The sequence below is a fragment of the Glycine max genome, chromosome 6 (genome assembly GCF_000004515.6).
Source record: "Glycine max cultivar Williams 82 chromosome 6, Glycine_max_v4.0, whole genome shotgun sequence".
Taxonomy (NCBI): Eukaryota; Viridiplantae; Streptophyta; class Magnoliopsida; order Fabales; family Fabaceae; genus Glycine; species Glycine max.
The window spans coordinates 38,075,903-38,090,503 of NC_038242.2; the positions used below are offsets into that span (position 1 = coordinate 38,075,903).

Consider the following 14,601-nt stretch of genomic DNA (forward strand, 5'->3'; position numbering starts at 1 on the left):
TGATTTTTAATAAATTTTAACGAATAAAAATATATATTAAGATAAATATGTTAAAAAATGCATTCCTAACTTTTCCTCTTCTAATTATAAAATCCATAGCAATTGTAAGTGAAGCTAGCCCAAAGCCTTAGCTATCATTATATATTCTTACATTTTTGTTATATATGGAAACCCTTTTCTTTGTTTTTGGTGTGAACCAAGTATCCTTCAATCGAAAATCAAGGATTAATCCTGTGAGGTACTGAGATCTATTTAAAGAGTTAACCTCTTCCAATAAATATTTTTTCATGTACGTGAATCAAAAATGAAACTCATGATCACATACTTAAAAAATAAAATTACTTATCAATTATATCAACAACAACAACAACAACAACGCCTTATCCCACTAGGTGGGGTCGGCTACATGAATCAACTTCCGCCATAATGTTCTATCAAATACCATACTTCTATCCAAATCATTAAGTTCGAGATCTTTTTTGATAACCTCTCTTATAGTCTTTTTGGGTTTTCCTCTGCCTCGAATAGTTTGTCTTCTCTCCATCTGGTCTACTCTCCTCACTACAGAGTCTACCGGTCTTCTCTCTACATGCCCAAACCACCTAAGTCTATTTTCCACCATCTTCTCAATTATATCACATTGATTAATTATGTGAACCTTTTTCATGTCCGTGTTTTCTTTGTTCTGTCTTGTTTTTAATCTCTACAATTTATTTGTTTTGATAGCATTAAAATCTCGGAATCTTGTATTTGTTTTTTGGTCTAAGTGAGAATGATATTTAAGATTCTTAGAGTGATACAAATAACTAAAAGTAAATATTGATTTTCGTATATATATTTTTAATATAATACGAAAATTATACTTTTAATTTCTTATCATACGTTGATAAATACACTATAAAAAAATATATTATATATCATTTACTTTTTTTTATCAATATGCACCAGTAATCCACACATATTACTAATTAAATTCATTATTAAAAAGTATATATATGTAACTTCACTTGAGGCTTTGAGCCATACTCCCTACCATTGAAGCAATAAACGCGTACTCAACTACCTCATGCATGTGGTTACGAAACAATGAATTCATCAATGATTAACATTTGCTCTAGAGATTGCAAATTGATATGTACATGTACTACTATACCATTTACTCTTTTTATTGTTAATTTTGTCTTTTTTAAGCAAGTTAATTTTGTTAGAATGAATTGGTAATGGAAAAATAATAAAATATAGTTATTTTTGTTACTTTTTTATGAAATGACCCGCCACTAAAGCATGTTTTAGGGAAAAAAATCAAGAGGGACCCTTATAGAAGGAGCGTGAGAAATTGGAGTACAATGGAGTGGGGATTTTGAATCCTTATAGTCTTTTCTTGCAGCATGCCCGTACTTCAATGAATTGATATACTTTTAGTGAATTACTTTTTTATACTTACTAGTATGCAACCCGTGCACATGCACGAGTTGTTTGGTAAGCGAGTTTGGAAATGTTGATTAACAGTAAAATAGAGTTAAAGTCAAATACACACAAAAATGAAAACCTATAGGCGCAGAAGTAGTAGGAATAATGGCACCAGAAATGACATTATTTCCATAAAATAGAGATCGAGAAACAGGCTCACGAATAGCATCAATATCTACTAGAGGGGCAGCAAACAAAAACTACAAAACAAATCCCCCACAGCAGCACCCACATCTTTGTCTGAAGTATAGAGATAAACTACTTTTTTCTCTTAAAAATAAAAAAAGAACAAATAAGATAAATCCAATTTCAAATGATGTAAGCATTGTCACAACTATAGAGAACTTTGCAGCTTGTGAGTTTCCTCTTCCAAGTTCATTTGCCACTCTAACACTGCAAATTTAGAACTATAAAGTTAATATTGAGCAGCAAACAAAAAACAAATAGAAAATTAAATGACAACTAATTGATTTTTTTTGTGATTTCTTAATTACATATATATATATATATATATATATATATATATATATATATATATATATATACTATTTATTTGGTAGATGATGACAAAAACAATTGTTACAACCATAAAAAGGTAAAGGGCATCCGTACCTTGTTGCAGCCATGAAACCAAGCGCTATCATCATTTCCCATCCATTGATGTTAATACTGTAAATAATAAAATTTGCTTTTAATCTTTAACAGCAAAGCAATACTAAATGATACGAAACATGTTGGTAAGAAATTGTTTTCAGAAGAAAAGAAAAATTTGAAGGTGATAAGTTATACACAGTAATTCGTGTTACACGAATTCATCCCACTAAGCAATCTCCGAAATTCAAAATATAATAAGCCATATCAAGTATGCACAAACTAAATAAATAAACCACGTTAACGTAGTCTGCCTTATATCACATTAAATGATTAGATTCTAATCCAACTAAAGATAAAAGTTAAGAAAGGAAAAAACAACAATCAACTACCTTCTTCCTAGATTTTACATAGGTATTCAGCATTTAACTCGGACAAATCTTTGTACTCAAGCAAAAAGGAAGCAGAGAATCATTTGTATTTTCTTAGCACTATCACAGCCAATTGTAAAGACAAAATTTCAAATGGCCAGGGAATGAAGGACGGAGGAATAAAAAGGGAATAACAGTGATTTAAAATTTCAAGTCAAACTCCGGTCCTACCCCTTACACACCAAGCTACAGATAATGCATAATCTGGTATGAACCTATGAACTACCTTGCTATTAGTAACGTGTACCTTGTAAACATACCAATTAACAAAAACAGAAAAATGCTCATTCTGCATTGTTTTTCTTCAACCAGTTAAAACATCATATCAGGTACATGAGACATGACTTCAATTTCATAAGCATGACAATAACAAAGTGTGAAAGGGGATATACTTGAATTAGTCCAAAATTCATTTTGAATACAAATTTTCAAGCTCCGAAAAGCACAACCTATCAATAAAGCAATTGTTAGAGGATTTGAGCATGATTTCATACTTCAAATAACTCCTTAGAGCTTAATCTAGATAAATAATGTCTTAATCCTACATCAATTTGTTATATTGTGATATGAACTAATCCATGAGAAGAAGAGGAAATTAAATTTGCAAAGATATATAAGAAAAATAATTGAAAAACAAAGAAACTTCAGGTTTATTTTTTGGTCATTCAATAAATAGTCAATATTTTTTAAAGAAGAAGAAAAATACTGCTCTTTATTCAAATTGAGAAAAAGAGGTTCATACATCATGTTGCAAATAGCTAACAATCTAAGGTGAAACCTCTTTTATTCAGTATCTTTTCTGAAGCATGAAAGCTAGAGAAGCCAACTTATTAGCAATAATGTTGCAGTTTATTCTTACCCACTGAACACTAGGTGATGAAAAAGATTGCATCAATTGAATGCAATCTTTGATAATGCCATCAAAATATGTGTAATGCAGCGTTGGTGCCTTATTACATGACTTCAATACACCATCTTAAGGCCAGAGATTCTGCCACTTTGATACTATAAGTATTTGGCATAAACTTTGTTGCAATTGCAAAAATTTCACCCTCATGGTCCTAATAATGATTCCAATGCCAAAGTTTGCTTTTAATTTGGCTTTGGTAATGGCTTCTTCCATCTTTCATTCCTCCTTGTAACACTTTTATTGCCTTCAGAAGCGATAAAATGAGGTGGTGTACCTGCTGCATATAATCTGCTCAACTGACATTTTCTTTTGCTTGAACACCATTGGTTGATTTGGTTCCTACAATAACGTTAAATAAAGCAATTGATATTATGATGTGACTAACTTTAGAAGCTTTTAAAAGATTATTCAATAACATATAAGCTCTGGATTACCGTTGATACTACACATTACACTAAGTTTTGTTTACCAACCTCATTTAGATGTAAAACACAAGCAATTGAAGGGAAGGGGCTAGTAGTGAGGGTAGGGGTAGGTAAGAAATTATTAGTGCAAAAAAATTCAATCTCAGGCCATGAACAACTTAAAAAGTAAAAAATATTAAAAAGCACTATTGGAGGAGAGATATACATATACCTGGGTATTTATGAGTGAAAGTATCTCATATACTTGGTCCTTTTCCACCTTCCCTTGCAGCACCTTCATACTACACAACAAACTGGATGTAACACAAGCAATTGAAGGGAAGGGGCTAGTAGTGAGGGTAGGGGTAGGTAAGAGATTATTAGTGCAAGAAAATTCAATCTCAGGCCATGGACAACTTCAAAAGTAAAAAATATTAAAAAGCACTATTGGAGGAGAGATATACATATACCTGGGTATTTATGAGCGAAAGTATCCCATATACTGGGTCCTTTCCCACCTTCCCTGGCAGCACCTTCATACTACACAACAAAATTATGTATCTTAGATTCTGAATACATAAATGGTAATTGACAACAATAAACAAAATTGGAAGATTGTTCATGGGTTGAAACCTTCTTCATGAATAACATCATTGACACTCGTCCTATAGCAAAAGTCTTGGAGCAAAGCGATAACATTTCAATATTATAATCGATTTACTTACTAATTTGAAAAAATAGCACTACTCCATCCATCCATGCATGCTGCATTATTGGAAACTCACCTGTTAAGAGTAGCTGACACAGTTTCCTGGACAATAGCCCTCCAGTTGTAACCTCTGTTTGCAATAACATATATTGCACCTTCGTCGGTCACCATCTTCGCACTCTTCTCACCAATAACCTTTATGCACACCTGCAATACATTCCATTGATTTCAGTAACTGCAATCCCAGTCTCTTTAATTCAAAAAATTAAAAATCCTATGGTAATAGGTTGATAAATTCAACCAAAAAAACATATAACCCATAACCTATCTTAAAACCTTTTCATCAATGTTCTAGATAAAGGTATAAATCAAAAGAGATAAAGGAATAACTTTCAAGGGTCATCATCCTACCACATGATTATCAATCAATATATGGAAAAACACAGATACCCATAAAAGTGTAAAAGCTAATTGAAGGTAAAAGGAAAAAAAAGGAGTCAACTTTTTATTTTCTAGCTATGGTTGGATTCATAAAACATACCCCATATGCATGCAATGTCTGAAACATCCCCAAAAGCTTTGATTAGATTAGATATGTCACGAGGATTTTGAAGAAAAACAAAGAAGACAAAACCGATTCAAAGCAATCTTAAGAATTCAATCAAAAGACAGAGATTAAAAAAATAAAGAGAGAGAGAGAGAGAGAGAGAGAGAGAGAGAGAGAGAGAGAGAGAGAGAGAGAATGCATAAAAAAAAAGAAGGAAAAAAAAGAACCTTAGTTTGATAGCCCTCCCTTCTCATATGCAAACACACAAATGGGATTGCTTTTGGATTCTTCGTCGTCCATGTCTTCTTGGGCACTCCTAGAACTATTGTTGCTTCTGAGCATCCATAGACAGTGGCATATCTCAATGGTGCTAAGATCTAGATGGCATATTCATGGCAATTTAGAACCTGCAATGACCAAACATAATTGATAAGCATGCCTATAGTGACAAAAGTTTCAAGATATCAGTTTCCAAAATATATGAAGTAAGATGCATAAGAAGCTGACTGAGTAGAAAAAAATGTTTAAAACTTAAGCACTCAAACTAAAATTCAAATATCAGCTGCCTTGACATTTTTTTTTCAAGGAAAATTGTCTCAAAAAAGCTTAAGCTGTTAGTAGTGATGTTAAAAACTTAACTCATCTTCAATTAACAAACTAACCCAATACAAAAAGATCAATTGGTGTTGATTATTTTATATGGTTTTTTCAAATATATCTATATCAGACTAACTCTAGCAGCTCCAAATTTAAAACCTTTAGACAGAAAATATTATCTGAATAATACCCAAAAGCAAACACCAGCCATTTAATTGCATCAAGTTAGAATACTAAGAGCTAAACAACTATTTATTCAAAAGTAGATGCTTATATGGAATGTAATTGCACTTATTCACAGCTTTATAAGAAAAAATAATATTACGAGTTAATCATGGCAACATCCTGATCACAGGCACTAGCTGGGCCATTTTCCTTTGAAGAAGTCCGTTTAGAAATAAGAAAAACAATAATAGGACTAAGAACTAATTAAAAGAAAAACATATATTGAAGAATAGAAAATTAATCAATGAAATGAAATATTTAATTAAAGAAAACACTTCCTTTTCCTGATCTGCACAATATACTAGAAATCAAGTAAAATATATAGTTCAAAGAACTCTTCACAGAACCATCTTTGTTGGAGCCATGTTGAGATCCATCCTCCTTCTTGGACACATCTGCCAATGGATCAGCTTCCTCCTGAGCCTTGTACAAAAGAGCACACCCATATTTGTAGTATGTGTGCACACACTCAGGAGCAAGTTCACCATAATGCGCCACTCTGTTTTGATTCAAATTATATTTCAGAACATTGTGTATACAGAAAAATGAAGGTTAGAAATATCAAATTAGCTACCATTTCCAAGTTCACCATGCACGCATTCGATGGATAGCATAATAGAGAGAACATATACTCGCAAACGAGAAATTCTCCAACTCAATTAAAAATCTTTTAGTAAAAAAAAAAAAATCACTTACAATTGAACTGTTAAAACTGAAAATTGGAGAACATATTCTACGATAAAATTAACGGAACCTGATTTCGTGAGCACGACTAAAGTTATCAGCTGCTTCTCCAAAATCGTTTTCCTTAATTGCCTTGTTTCCTTTTACATAATGCACACCTCCCTTTTATTTTTTTAACCATAAACCAATCATTTACAAATACATATATAATTTAAACATGCAGGCCATACTAAAAAGAGTGAACAAAAAAATTATTTTAACTTTGAAAAATTACAATAACTACAAAATTTTATAAAAAAATTTACAATTATTTCATAAAATTACTATTTCTTTTAGTCCCTAAATTTTTTTAGTTTTAAATTTTTTTTACTAGTTAACTATCTCAGTTTTTTTCCATTCTTACTTTTAGTGTTTATATAGAGACTAATAGTAAGGACCACAAAAAATTAAGAGACTAAAATTAGTCAAAAAAAATTCAGGAAGTAAAAAAGGAATTACTAAAACGTTTAGTAACTAAAAAAAATAGTATACCCTTATTTATTTAAAACACCTAAAAAATAAACAATTTTAAAAGAGTAGAGACATGAAATAGTATACCCTTATCCAAGGATTGGTTTAAATAATTAGTTGGGCCTCGAATGTGCACTGCACCTCATCTTGCACAACCCACCACAATCTGAAAAAGTCATGAAATATTCAAAGTTATTTCTTTCCCCTCATTTCATTATTGCAATGTGACCAACAAATGAATAATGAATGAAAAGTAAATACTACAGTATAAGGTAAATGTCCCAACTCCCTATGAAAAATTATTTGCCCTTCTTGGCTTGACAATTTAAAGGCTATTTTAAGAACCCAACTACCAATAATTTTGTTATTGAGTAAATATTATTGACAAATTATTACCTATGTCTAGCATTAGCCTTCTGTTCACGTCTCTCACGATAAGCTGGACAAAATTCAAACAAGAGTTACAATTAATTTATAGTCACTTTGAGATAATAACAAGTAATGTTGAATACATTTTTATTCTTAAAAATAGTCTAAAATATAGAGACTGGACGTAAATATTTTTTTATAAAGCTTAAAATAGAAAATAACCATATTTTTAAGGGAAGAAACAAGTTAAGAGTGAGAAATTTACAAAACATAAAATAGACTATGATGCTATAATTTATTTTTTTAAACATACTGGCTCGTTGTCGGGAAACTGCAGTTTTTCTTCTGCTTCCAGTATTTCTTCTTCTATCTTTGGATCAGATGAAACCTGCATCATGAGAAACCACCAAAAGATGCAAAGTTAGAATAAAAATAGATGTAAATAAAATGACTCTCAGCTTCAAGTGACCGAGGCTGCTAAATGCATAACAAAATTCTATATATGAAATATTTTTTTAATAAATATAATAATACTAACAAAAAAATTAATATTTATATTTACTAATTGATCACATGTTTGTTAGGCCTAAAATATAGTGTTCATTTAACCTTTTAATGTATTTATGACTAGTGGGTTGACTAAATTTTCTAATAAGAAACTCAAGTCTGGCTTAGATTATATGTGCTTTCACTCACATATGAACTCCTGAAAGAAACCAGATCTTTTAGACAATTTTCAAGATCAACATTCTCACTATTAATGAAGAATTACTTATACCGAATTCATTTCTGATTTTTCCTTCTCAAACTGCAACTCTGCATATTCTCCGGCAATGCACTCTTTATCAAACTCACCACCATCAATGTTTCTATCAACCTGCTCCAATATTGCAGATCCCAAAGCTTGAGTTGTCCCCTTTTTCAAATTCAGAAATATAGCCATACTCATCAGCATTATCATCTTCTTTTCACCCTGCTTCTCTCTGTTATCTTACTCCTGCAGATCACCAGATACTTTAATTCTTTTTTCAGATATTCAAGTGCATCACCTATACTTCAATAAGGATTAGCAAAATAAATGGCAGAAAAAGAAATGACTCCATCCTGGATGACCATAACTAAGATGGAATCTGGAACTACACTTTCCTCCACAAGTAAAACAGGCAGTAAACACTGATCAATAGGATAATCAGATAAAAACTAACTGAAATTGTGATTACTCCCTCTTTGCCAACTTTCTCCATAGCTTTTGCAATCAACTCACCAATTTCTCTCTCTCCATTAGCAGATATGTCCCAACCTATCAATCTAAATTCAAAAATAGAAATTGAAGATAAAACTCAGTCCTTTGCAATATACAAGAAGAGGCTCGTTGACAAACCTGTGCTATTTCTTCAGAGGTGCTAATCATCCTTGCTTTACTTTTCAAGTTTGCCACCGCATCACCTACAGCCATACTCAGACCACACCTCTGGTCCAGTGAATTCATTCCAGCCACAACTGATTTGCAGCCTTCAGTAAATATTGCTCGCGTAAGGACTATAGCACATGTGGTTCCTGCAAAACAATTAAAGTGCTCCCTCTGTCACGGTAACAACACCTAAATTATTAGATAATAACAGTGACCTGAAAGCAAGTTTATAGTTTTCTATCATCTATATCATGTCCTAAGATGAAAGACAAACTAATTTTTTAACAACCACAGAACCCTGCAATCTGGTATTGTGCAACATCATTAGTAGCATTAGCAACATGCACTACAAGTCTGAAACTAACCTTCTTAACTTTATCCTTGAATTCAATGCTCTCTGCAGTATTTACTCCATCTTCGGTTACTTTAGGGACACCAAAACTTTGCTCCATCACTACATTACCCTCCATAAAGAGAATAAACTCAACATCAACCAATTTTCGATCAGACCACGATTTTGAGGGTTTCAATAGTGATGTAAGCTCCATTGGAGCTTGTAGGCCTAAGATCTTCTTCATCAATGGATTCCTTTGCTTCTTGGAAGATAAATGGCAGCGGAATGGAGAAGGAAGAAAGAGAGGAGACGCCACTTCAAGGAGAAGATGAGTCAAGAAGAAGCTCGCCACCATAGGAGGCCATGGATAAGAGCTTGGAGGAAGAAGGAGATGAATGAAGGGAGAGGGAGAAAAGAGCACAGAATTTTGTGCTCTAAAAGAGCTCTGAAATCTGAAGTTAATATTCAAATGCTCAAAGTTTTAAAAAATGCACACACATGATCTCTATTTATAGCCTAAGTGTCACACAAAATTGGAGGGAAATTCAAATTTCACTTGAATTTGAATTTGTGGAGCCAAACTTTGGAGTCAAAATTTCACTAATTATGATTAGTGAATTTTAGTTATGGTTCAGCCCACTAATCCAAGATCAATTCCAAGATTCTCCACTAAGTGTGCTTAGGTGTCATGAGGCATGGAAAGCATGAAGGACATGCACAAAGTGTGACTATATGATATGACAATCGGGTGTAGTAAGCAAATGCTCACCTCCCCCTCTAAAATTTAATTGGATTGGGCTTCTACCAATTCAATTAAATTTATTTCCAACCACACACATCAAATATCCATTTAGTGCATGTGAAATTACAAAACTACCCCTAATACAAAAACTAGTCTAGGTGCCCTAAAATACAAGGGCTGAAAAAATCCTATATTTCTAGGGTACCCTACCTTATGGAGCCCTAAAAACAAGGCCCAAAAATAATGAAACCTTAATCTAATATTTACAAAGATAAGTGGGCTCATGGGCTCGAAATCTACCCTAAGACTCATAAGAACCCTAGGGCCTTCTCTTGCATCTTTGGCCCAATCTACTTGGAGTTTTCTATTCAATGCCCTTGCGGGGTAGGATTGCATCATTCCCTCCCCCTTGAAAAGGATTTGACCTCAAATCCTGAGGTTCTTGAAACTCTGGGCTTTTTTCCTCAACACCTGTAAAAAGAACAAAAACATATGCATTAGTGGTGTTTAGTATGTTGAAGTAAGGTAAGGTCTGAAAAATTATTTCCTGGGCATCTTCCCATGAAGGAACATGGTTCCTCACCAACTCAATGAGTGATGCTACAAGTATAGAAAAATATGGGGCAAACCTTTTGTAAAAGTTTGTTAAGTCATGGAAGCCCCAAATTTTTCTTACACTTGGTGGAGCGGGCCACTCGGGAATGACCTTTATTCTCTTAGGGTTCATGGGAACCCCTTGATCACAATTTAAAAAATTAAGAAAAGTAAAGCAATAGAACATACCTTTTTTTGTATTTTCATGTTGATTATTCCTACCAAAAAGTATGACAAACCTAAGGTGTCCCATATGAGTACCTAAGTTTGTATTGAAACTAAAAATAAGAACAAACCTACCTAATGAGTCCCTATGTACACAAATCATGAAGATGTTGGGCGCATGAGTGATTTTACAAAAGAGTGTTGCACCACCCAAAGCATTCATCATACCACCTATTTTAGGGATTTGGTGCCTAATAACACCTATTTTAGGGATTTGGTGCCTAATAACACCTATTTTGGGCACCAACAAAGCACAAGGATTTAAGTTCTTGTGAACCAAACCTTCATCCAACAACTCCTTTACTTGAGGAATAATCTCAAGCCTAAGAGGTGTGGCAATGCTAACAAGTGTCTTTTTACAAAGGAGAAAATGTGGAGGTTGTTTAAGAGGGGAAATTTCTTTAATATTTGTCTTTATTTCAAAATGTCTTTCCTTCTTAGCTAACCTCTTGGAAGAGACACTTACCTCCTTACACTCCTTCTTAACCATTAAAGGTTTTCCTTCTTCTTGGGGTAGATTTCTTCACTAGATTCTTCCCCTTTTGCTTCTTCACTTTCACTAGAGGAAGGTGAAGTAGTAGCCTCATCTTGGCTACTATAAATGTCTTGGCTCCTCATAATCATGATTTTCTTGGTGGAGCATTGAGAAGTAATGTGACCTCTTCCAAGACATTTAAAGCACTTTATGGAGCTAGTCTTTTCTTGCATACTAGCCTTAGGGGGTTGTGTTTCTATTGTCTTCCCCTTATCATCATTGGGCTTAGAAGGTGCTGCCCCTAAGATGCCTAGACCTTGGTCTTTCTTTGGATAAGAATGATAGCCATAAGATTTTAAAGTAGGCTTTATTTTAAGTTTTTGCTCTACCCTTATTTCCCAATCTAAGTAAGCCTCTACATTGTCCTTCCCATGGAAGTATGAGAGTTTAATGTTAACCTCTTGAGACTTTCTTTCATTTTCTCACCTATGGGAGTGAGGTCTAAGATGTGACCTATGCCTTCCTTCATAATAGTCACGAAGTTCTTCACTTAGGCTCTTGAAAGAGTTATGACTACTATAGGAGGCATGTTTTTCTCTTTTCATTTCTTTCCTTATTTTTCTTCTTTCTTCCTCTCTTATTTTCTCTCTTTCATCTTGACTTATTTCTTCCACTCTTTTTTTTCCTTTTTCTTTTCTCTCTTGTTTTTCTTTCCACAACTTAAGGGATTTCAACTCATCTAATATCTTATACAAGGGGTCCTTAGGAGTAGAACCCTCACCATTAACACTAGATGAAGAATGAAGACTCATGTTGGTTCCCAAGTTATGGTTCTTTCTTGTTGGGGGTTTGAAAACAAAAGGTAAAAGAAACTATGGTTGAAACTAGCCAAAATAAACACTAAAAGAGGTGTGAAAGATAAGGTAAAATCTAATTGGTAAAAGGTAAGCTATCTAGGCTGTTTGACAATGGAGGGTAAAGGAAATAAACTATGAAAGTAAGCAAGAAATTAAAGTGCAAGAAATGCAAACTAGGCGGATCCTAAGAGTGTTTGGATGACCTCATTTAAGGTTCCCAACAAAACACTCACTATCCTAAAGGAAAATTGCCTAAAATTATTACACACAAATGGAAGTTGGGTGACCTATTAGAGGATCCCAACTTACTTCCAATGAAAGGCCTTTTTGTTACAAAATTTGAAAGCAAAACAAATTGCCAATTACAAAATTACAAGAAAAAGTCCTCAATTGTGGTGGCTATTCTCTCTTTAGTGTTTCACTCAATTTGGAGTGCTTCTTAGTCCAATAGCTCTTAAGGTGGTTGGCCCCTTGCTTCTTTACTCAAATTCTTCAAGATATAGGCACCAATTATAGAACAAATTTTGAGCCTAAACAACAAGCACACTTTCCTTTCACTTTTTTTTTCCAGGACACTGATTTTTCTGCCAACTTGTTCGATTTTTCTTATTTTTTCCTTTAATCCAAATCGCTTGGTTATTTTTTTATAATTTTGGTCCAGATGTCTAGAAAATTCAGTAACACTTTCAGCTCAAAAAACGTAGTGACCAATTCCCAGTAATTTATACAAGTTCGTATGTTCAAGCTGCCAGCACCAGCAATTTCAACCTAGAAATCAAGAGTAGTGTTTATGTTGCTTAAGGCTTGGATAGTTACAATTTGTGTTGGCTTATGCTCAATTATCTTGAATAACAAAATTCAAGAGAGCTTAAGACTTATTTGATTCACAAATCCAGCCACAACTCAGCACCACAACTCAACTTCATCATAGGCATCATGTAGGAATCTTAGAAAACAAAAAAGAGTTCAACAACAAGACTACTTCTAGGAATTGATTTAGAACATGTTATGAACTAAATAACATGCATGAATTAGACTCAAAATTCAAAAGATAGGCTAAGAATGACAAGAATACATGAACAAATGTATCTAGAATTCAATCAACAAAATAAAAATTCAACACAAACTTAGAACATAATGTGACAATTACTATGACTAAACATGACTCTAAGACAACATGGATTAAGTGATTTACACTTAGATTTTTGTGTTTTTTTTCTAATCAATATTTTGGAAGAACATTTAGATCTAAGGTTCAGCACAAGAATATTATGAATGAAAAATGATAGAACCTAAAATCAACACAAAAACAAGATTCAAGAGTAGATCTACAAAATTTGAACCATAGAAATGCAAGAACAAGTGTAGATCTAAGATTTAATCGGTTTATTTTTTTTAATCTACTCTAAACAGCACCAAACCACAAGACAATGGAGGATATACAAGGAGAATAAGATGAAGAACAAGGAATTAAAGAGAATTCACCGAACAAAAAGATAGAGGAAGCAAAAGAACATCACCTTGATGAAGATGTTCTTGATACCACATGGTGTAAGCTCCATTGGAGCTTGTAGGCCTAGGATCTTCTTCATCGATGGATTCCTTTGCTTCTTGGAAGATAAATGGCAGCGGAATGGAGAAGGAAGAGAGAGAGGAGACGCCACTTCAAGGAGAAGATGAGTCTAGAAGAAGCTCACCACCATAGGAGGCCATGGATAAGAGTTTGGAGGAAGAAGGAGATGAATGAAGGGAGAGGGAGAGAAGAGCACGAAATTTTGTGCTCTAAAAGAGCTCTGAAATTTGAAGCTAATATTCAAATGATCAAAGTTTTAAAAAATGCACACACATGACCTCTATTTATTGCCTAAGTGTCACACAAAATTGGAGGGAAATTCAAATTTCACTTGAATTTGAAATTGAATTTGTGGAGCCAAACTTTGGAGCCAAAATTTCACTAATTATGATTAGTGAATTTTAGTTATGGTTCAGCCCACTAATCCAAGATCAATTCCAAGATTCTCCACTAAGTGTGCTTAGGTATCGTGAGGCATGGAAAGCATGAAGGACATGCACAAAGTGTGACTATATGATATGGCAATGGGGTGTAGTAAGCAAATGCTCACCTCCCCCTCTAAAATTTAATTGGATTGGGCTTCTACCAATTCAATTAAATTTATTTCCAACCACACACATCAAATATCCACTTAGTGCATGTGAAATTACAAAACTACCCCTAATACAAAAACTAGTCTAGGTGCCCTAAAATATAAGGGCTGAAAAAATCTTATATTTCTAGGGTACCCTACCTTATGGAGCCCTAAATACAAGGCCCAAAAATAATGAAACCTTAATCTAATATTTACAAAGATAAGTGGGCTCGTACTTAGCCCATGGGCCCGAAATCTACCCTAAGACTCATAAGAACCCTAGGGTCTTCTCTTGCATCTCTGGCCCAATCTACTTGGAGTTTTCTATCCAATGCCCTTGCGGGGTAGGATTGCATCAGATAGGAGGAA

General features: G+C 33.6%; 1 long non-coding RNA gene across 8 annotated transcripts; it reads right to left on the reverse strand.

Annotated features, from left to right (window-relative positions):
* Window positions 1-1,293: 1,293 nt before the first annotated feature.
* Window positions 1,294-9,476, reverse strand: LOC100788334 (uncharacterized). 8 transcript variants are annotated; one of them, XR_005891799.1, is made up of 13 exons: window positions 9,224-9,476; window positions 8,829-9,004; window positions 8,226-8,755; window positions 7,761-7,835; window positions 7,475-7,517; window positions 7,166-7,244; window positions 5,290-6,383; window positions 4,592-4,722; window positions 4,277-4,346; window positions 4,039-4,108; window positions 3,352-3,741; window positions 2,083-2,139; window positions 1,295-1,857 (listed from the first exon to the last, which is right to left on the reverse strand). It is a non-coding gene; the product is annotated as an uncharacterized lncRNA (long non-coding RNA). The 8 variants fall into 8 exon arrangements; XR_005891801.1 differs by lacking the exon at window positions 9,224-9,476 and having other exon boundaries at window positions 1,298-1,857; window positions 5,290-5,469; window positions 6,232-6,383; window positions 8,829-9,168; XR_005891803.1 differs by lacking the exon at window positions 9,224-9,476 and having other exon boundaries at window positions 1,294-1,863; window positions 3,677-3,741; window positions 8,829-9,168.
* Window positions 9,477-14,601: the final 5,125 nt, after the last annotated feature.